The sequence below is a fragment of the Temnothorax longispinosus genome, unplaced genomic scaffold, assembly GCF_030848805.1.
Source record: "Temnothorax longispinosus isolate EJ_2023e unplaced genomic scaffold, Tlon_JGU_v1 HiC_scaffold_19, whole genome shotgun sequence".
Classification (NCBI taxonomy): Eukaryota; Metazoa; Arthropoda; class Insecta; order Hymenoptera; family Formicidae; genus Temnothorax; species Temnothorax longispinosus.
The window spans coordinates 1-7946 of NW_027270003.1; the positions used below are offsets into that span (position 1 = coordinate 1).

The 7946-nt window shown below is 32.7% G+C and overlaps 1 long non-coding RNA gene across 2 annotated transcripts; it reads left to right on the plus strand.

Moving 5' to 3' along the window:
- The first annotated feature begins 730 nt into the window (after positions 1-730).
- On the plus strand, positions 731-6642 carry LOC139823823 (uncharacterized). 2 transcript variants are annotated; one of them, XR_011734900.1, is made up of 3 exons: positions 2547-4423; positions 4513-4976; positions 6147-6642. It is a non-coding gene; the product is annotated as an uncharacterized lncRNA (long non-coding RNA). The 2 variants fall into 2 exon arrangements; XR_011734899.1 differs by having other exon boundaries at positions 731-4976.
- The last annotated feature ends 1304 nt before the right edge of the window (positions 6643-7946 follow it).

Here is a 7946-nt window from a genome sequence, read left to right on the forward strand (position 1 = left end):
AGCATATACATATGGGGCATTCTCCGTGAAATCAGACACCCCCTCTGTCCAAAAATTGGAGTCACCTAAAAAATTCTTTCGGGGCTCATTTTATAGCTACACATATGTAGTTTTAGTAGAGCTGCGGCCTTTTGAAAAATCAACATGGCGGACCCCAATATGGTGACCGAAGTCTGCGGGTAACGAGGTACGACAGATGAAATCGTTACTTGGAAGTTATAGACTGTCATAGAAAAATGTGTTAATGTGTTTATTTAGTAGTTAGCATTGAATCCATGGAAAAAATAAATTTTTAGTTTGTCCAAAACCAATATGGCGGCCAAATTATCCGTGAAATGCTAAAAAATAACTATTTCGTTCTTTAAAACGTACAAACTGCGTTCAATTTTCATGAAAATTTATATCATGATACATTTTTAGATGTTGATCATAAATTAACAATTAGGACGTCGTATTTGAATATAACAAAACCCAATATGGCGGCTGTATATTCGAAAAATGCTAAAAAATTATGACGTCGATATTCAAATCATACAGACTCGTTCTAATTATTATTAATTTGAGTGTTACGGTATTTTTTAACTGCTTTTTTTATTTACTTTTTCAAATTTTTATGAATTTTCATTATTTTTTTATTTTTGACTATGATTTCGTTATTGCGGTGACAAAATTTGAACGTGGTTGATCAAATATGATTTTTCCAGTGAATACAGAATAATTTTTGAATAAGTAAGTGAAGGCAAGACAGGTAGTCTTTCGAGCCAGTGAAGGCAAGAGAGACAGATTATCCGGCTAGTGAAGGCAAGAGAGACAGACTGTCCGGCCAGTGAAGGCAAGAGAGACAGATTGTCCGGCCAGTGAAGGCAAGAGAGACAGACTGTCCAGCCAGTGAAGGCAGGAGAGGCAGACTGTCCAATCAGTAAAGGCAGGAGAGACAGATTGTCCGGCCAGTGAAGGCAGGAGAGGCAGACTGTCCAACCAGTGAAGGCAAAAGAGACAGACTGTCCGGCCAGTGAAGGCGAGAGAGACAGATTGTCCGGCCAGTGAATACAGAATAATTTTTTTTCTTCGCTGGCTGGACAGTCTGTCTCTTTTGCCTTCACTGGCTGAACAGTCTCTCTCTTGCCTTCACTGGCTGGACAGTCTGTCTCTCTTGCCTTCACTGGCCGGACAATCTGTCTCTCTTGCCTTCACTGGCTCGAAAGACTACCTGTCTTGCCTTCACTTACTTATTCAAAAATTATTCTGTATTTACTGGAAAAATCATATTTGATCAACCACGTTCAAATTTTGTCACCGCAATAACGAAATCATAGTCAAAAATAAAAAAATAATAAAAATTCATAAAAATTTGAAAAAATAAATAAAAAAAAGCAATTAAAAAATACCGTAACACTCAAATTAATAATAATTAGAACGAGTCTGTATGATTTGAATATCGACGTAATTATTTTTTAGCATTTTTCGAATATACAGCCGCCATATTGGGTTTCGTTATATTTAAATACGACGTCCTAATTGTTAATTTATGATCAACATCTTAAAATGTATCATGATATAAATTTTCATGAAAATTGAACGCAGTTTGTACGTTTTAAAGAACGAAATAGTTATTTTTTAGCATTTCACGGATAATTTGGCCGCCATATTGGTTTTGGACAAACTAAAAATTTATTTTTTCCATGGATTCAATGCTAACTACTAAATAAACACATTAACACATTTTTCTATGACAGTCTATAACTTCCAAGTAACGATTTCATCTGTCGTACCTTGTTACCCGCAGACTTCGGCCACCATATTGGGGTCCGCCATGTTGATTTTTCAAAAGGCCGCAGCTCTACTAAAACTACATATGTGTAGCTATAAAATGAGCCCCGAAAGAATTTTTTAGGTGACTCCAATTTTTGGACAGAGGGGGTGTCTGATTTCACGGAGAATGCCCCATATATATTTTAGTATAAACAATAAGATACACTCGTGAATAACTAAAGAATACCACGTGAACTGCGTGAGCGGGCTTACTTGCGACTTTAACCAAAAACTAAGAGACAGGGATCTGCACGCACGCTCGTATGCTCAGGTCTACCAATCAGAAGAAAAATAAAAGTGCATGAAAACGTACTCTAATCTGAGTCCAACCAATAACTAAGCGTCTTGAACATGTCAATTTCAATACTTTTAAAAACTGCATTGAGAGAAATGAGATTTATAATTGTAAGAATTACTTATTTTTTACGTAATATACCTATTCGAATTGTTATTTTAATTATCAGTGTTTTAGTAAAAGTCGCGATAGACAAACACAAAAACATTGCATATATGTATATAAATATTTTGTGGATAGAATGGTTATATGACTAATTACAGCAAAACTCCATTTTAAATACGGTATAAGAAAATCAATTTTTGTTGCATTAATTTCATCTAGTTATCTCGCAGTAATGTTTGAACGATTTTGTTTTCTTTTATTATAGTTTGCTTGTACCTAAGACAATTTCAGTTTTCAATTATTACAATTATATTTTATAATCTATTTATAATGAGAAACTCGGTTTTGGTTTAAAAATGATTTACAGGCAACAAAACTATTGATTGGAAAGCCTATTGCATTAGATTAATTGAGACATGTACATACATACATCTAATGAAATGTTTGTATCAATGTGAGATTTCTATCATAATCGTTGAGATTTAAAATTCACTATAATATATATTTTAATGACAAACTTCAAACTTCAAATTTTAATGACAAACTTCAAAAAATTACTCGACCCCACTGGCCATTACTTTTATTCTTTCTCTTCACAACGTTTCGGCCTCAATCAGGCTCTTTTCAAGTGAGATGTTACATTATACATCAAGCAACAACCGATAGACTTGATCCTGAGTTCCACCAGCTTTTGTTTCGACGGGCAATTTTATGAGCAGATTTTTGGTAGTCCGATGGGATCTCCCCTCTCCCCGATTCTCGCGGATTTGGTTATGGAAGATCTGGAGACACACTGTCTGCAAATGTTGAGTTTTGCTATATCTTTTTATCGTAGATACGTTGATGACATTTTTGCGGTGGTTCCACGGTCGAAAATCGATGAGTTACTCAAAATATTTAATAATTATCACATCAGGCTAAAGTTCACGTATGAATTGGAAACAAACGGCGCATTAAATTTTTTAGATACCATGGTATTTAAAAAATTTTGTTCTTAGGATTAACAGGAAGAGCAAATCTATCTCCCAGACTCAGAAATTTAAGAATTCTGTCTGGAATCTGTTTTTTACTCGTATTTACAATCCATTTATTATGGTCCAAAGTTTAAAAAGGAATTATACAGAGGAATCTGTGTAGACACAATCGAGTTAAACTTATTACACATTCTTTCATTGACCGATCGACTGAATCTGGATATAAAATCAGGTTGGTACAGAAAACCAACATTCTCGGGACGGTATATTAATTATTTCTCGAACCACCCGTTTAAATATAAGGTTAATATCATACGGAATCTTGTGGATATAGCCATTCTGCTTTCCAATAACCGGTTCCACTCCGACAATGTCTCAACGGTCAGAAAAATTCTCTTAAATAATTGTTTTCCGGTTGAGGTTGTCAATAAATATATTAATGTCCGGCTCGGTGAGCTAAAGAAAAGAGATAGTTCAGCAGACTCAAGTGCAGACTCAGGTGTGCGTCGGGATCTCGCCGATTGTATGACGGTATACCGTACGTTAAAGATTTTAGTGCGAATATTGAGCGTACAATGAGAGGTGTCAAATTTAAGACAATTCTTACAGTCCCGAAGAAGTTAAATTGCGTTATTAAAAAGGGTAAGGACCAGACTGCAGCCTCTTAAACAGACTGAGCTAGTTTATGAAATTGATTGCGTAAACTGCAGTTCATGTTATATTGGACAGACTAAAAGGCATCTAGAGACACGTGTAAAGGAACATCGAAATGACATCAAAAGGCACGATAATAACCATTCGGTCGTTACGAAACATCGCCTCGCGCACAATCACGATTTCGATTGGCGCAATCCGAAAGTTCTGCACAAGGAAAGACATTTCAAGAAAAGGGAGATTTCTGAAATGTTTTTCATCAAGAAGTGCAAAGATGCGGTCAACCTCCAAAAAGACATGGAGAATTTGCCCGCAATATACGATCGAGTCATCGAGGCTGTATAGGATTTCGGTTTGTTTTTGTATACTTTCAGAACACGGTAACTTGTTTGATCTTAGCCTATCCTGCGGTATTTTGGGAACACGACTTAATTGTAATGTAATTTGTCATTGTGTATGATTTGTGCCAGTGCGACTTTGAATATGGCACGTTGCGGACCGTGTGGAGAAAATAAGTTTCTTCACGGTTACGCTAACGATGTTTGCGAGTTTTGCAATCTCACTCCTTCGATGCAACAATTATGTAAGCTTCTACGTTTTAATTCTGACATTCCTTCTGGTTCTTATATTTTTGACATTTTTGACATATTCGTTTGACATATTCATTTTTAGTATTGGCGTGCGCACGATGTGGTTTGGATGCGGCGTCGGGCGACACGTGATTTGGTTGTTGCTTGATGTATAATGTAACATATCACTTGAAAAGGGCCTGATTGAGGCCGAAACGTTGTGAAGAGAAAGAATAAATAAGTAATGGCCAGTGGGGTCGAGTAATTTTTTGAAGTTGTCATTTATATGTACTGGCGAACCAATATACTGGATTGTTTATATATTTTAATATATATTTTATGTTTAGCTCATAAAAATGTAAGAGCAGTCTGGACACATGGTGGTCTTCTCAGTACGCAGGAAGCCATTTGGAAAGGTATACCGATGATTGTAATGCCTTTCTTTATGGATCAAAAATCCAATACAGAAATATTAGTAACTAAAGGCGTTGGCGTATACTTGGACATTAAAACTTTGTCCGCTCAGTCTTTATTACACGCAATTGAAGAAGTACTTTACAATGAAAGGTATATTATATTTTGATCACATTTTAATTATTATTATTTAAGCAGAAAATTAACAATATATAGTTATATTTCAAATAATGTCTAAACTCTAATGTTTAATATAGTAATTATAGTAATACCTATAGTAATTATAGTTTAATCGATTTACAAATTTCTGTAAAAATAATTGATAATAATTGATTATAAAATAATAGATTATAAAATTGGGCTTTTTTGTTTTTTTTATCTTGTCATCTTGTATTTGGAATTTTAAAATTAATGTATAAAAAAACGTATTTTTCTTTAATTACGATATAATTTTTGGGATAAAGTTCCGAAAACGGCCCCCCTCCGATTTCGATGAAACTTTGTGAAAAACTTCGTTTTGGGTTAAAATAAAAGTCCTTAAAAGGACTTTTGGCGACTCCTATGATAAAGCCATTTTTTAAGATAAAATGATAAATAGTACACACGTAAGCGCAGGAGGGTGATAAAGAATTACAATAAACTAAGTAGGTTTATATATTTCAGTTAGTATTATTCAGATATTTGATACATAGTTGCCATAGTATTGAAAAAAGCTTCATTTTAAGTCGTATCAGTCTTGCAATAACGATTGACAAAAGATGGCTGATAGAATATTAGCACAAACACGCCAAATAGACCGAATACTACAGAATGTAAATAATCAAAGTCAGAAGCTAGTGTGTATATATATATATATATATATATATATATATATATATACATACTAGCTTCTGACTTTGATTATTTACATTCATGTGACAATTTGTCTCGCGTGGAAAGTGTATGCGTGAAGTATTTCGACATATATATTATTCATTTATGCCTTCCAATACTCAAAATAGCTGCTATATTTTCCACGCGAACCAAGGTCCCCCCCATCCACCCCTGCTTACGGGGGAGGATAAAAACATAAAATTATTCAATAAAAACAGTATATACTGAATTTATAACAACCTATAGAATTACGAAAATTTTTCTATATTTTTTATCATTTTATCTTAAAAAATGGCTTTATCATAAAAAACGCCAAAATTCCTTTTAAGGGTTTTCATTTTAATCCAAAACGAAGCTTTTCACAAAGTTTCATCGAAATCGGAGGGTGGCCGTTTTCGGAACTTCACCCAATTTTTGTATTACATCATTAATAGTAAATCATTTTTACAGTTATACAAGAAATATGAAACGATTATCTAGCGAATTCAGGGATCGGCCAATACCGCCATTAGATTTAGCTGTTTGGAGTATTGAATACACAGCCCGTCATCCAAATGGAACTTTAGTAACGCCGCTGAGATCTCAAAGCTGGGTAGAACAAAATCTGATAGATGTCTACGCATTTTTGTTCTTTAATTTCTTTATAATATTGTTAAGTATATTCTTTGTAATAAAGCTATTTATTAATTTCTGTTATAATTATATGTACACCGCAGTTAAATTAAGCAAGAGCAAACAAGCGTAAGTCGTAGAAACATTAACAGGCTTTGCGTGCAGTTGCTGCATATAATGTTAATGTAAAGAAGTGAAATTACCGTAAATATAGAAAATGTTGTATTATTTAAAATTGTAATTAATAATAAAATATGTTACATTAAATTGTAAAATAAATCAAGATGTAGTAAGTACACCACGATCGTGGTGAATAAAAACATTTAATAAAATCTTTTTGTTGTATAAAAGCTCCTTTTTGGCAATAAATAAAATATATAAGTAACCTTAAAAAAGAAAACGTACAAAAAAGGCTTCTCTACATGTAAGTAGGCGCTTGCCTACTTATAAAAAGTCTATTAGGAAATGACACTAAGTATAAATAAAGCTTAGAAAAAAAAACTGTTATATAGATATATATTTTAGAAAAATTTAATAAAAAAAAGAAATATTTATAATGTAAAAAAAGTTGGCGCTACTACACCTAAAAATATTCAAAAACAATTAAAATGTATGTGATGTGTGAACATAATAATACGATTTAATATTTTATATAAATATACAATTTAATATTATATATTAATAATAAATATATTATAAATAATATTAATGGATATATTATAAATTTAAGTTATTTGATGTAGCAGCGCCAAGTTTTTTCGTATTAAATAGGTATTTTTTATTTTGATTAAATTTTTTAAAAATATGCAACGGAATTTTTTCAAAGATTAAGAGACACTGTAGTGTTTCGCGCCAAGTATGCGTGAAGCAAGGCACTGGCTACATTTAGGGTGATCAACTAGTTGTGTCGGTTGTGCGCAGGCAAGATTTATCGTTCAGCTATAACGGCTGAACTGATGCGTTTCTGAATGGGTTCAATCGATTTGTTGGTGTCAAATTATACAAATAATAAAACTGTCTTTACTTGTGCTCTACGTATCCTCTATAATGAGATATTCCAGTTTAAAGTCCAAAATTGCTAAGTTTTTTTAGTCTGCATTTAATGGTTCAAATGTTTTAAAACGTTCTTTCTCTTCTTTTCTTTTCTTAATTGAAAAAAAAGGAAAAGAAAAGTGTTGTCATGCTTCTAAGTTTGATGTGAGATCGCATAATTTGGCACCACATAAGCTGGATTAGCACGAAGAAGTCGGTGAAAGTAAGTAAATCTTATTATTTGTTAAAATGTCCGAATTTTATATTTATTTATATTCTCAAGTTTAATTTTTAATTCTAGTAGGCTACAAAAATTATTGATAATAATAACATAACAACAAATAATTACATATTATTTGCTAAAATACAATTACAATATATACAATTAACTCATTTTTATTGACATTACACTCCGCTGACACCGTGGGTCTTTTAAGGCACAATCAATTTTTCGTATATTACAGTTTTCTCCTGACGTTTTAACACTAAAAAGAAATTGCAACAGTTCCGGCCTATGTAAATATAGAAATCACTTTTTGAAATCTTAAAGATACATGAATTTTTATAGATTTTTTTTGTAACACAGAAACGCTTTTAAAAATCTTT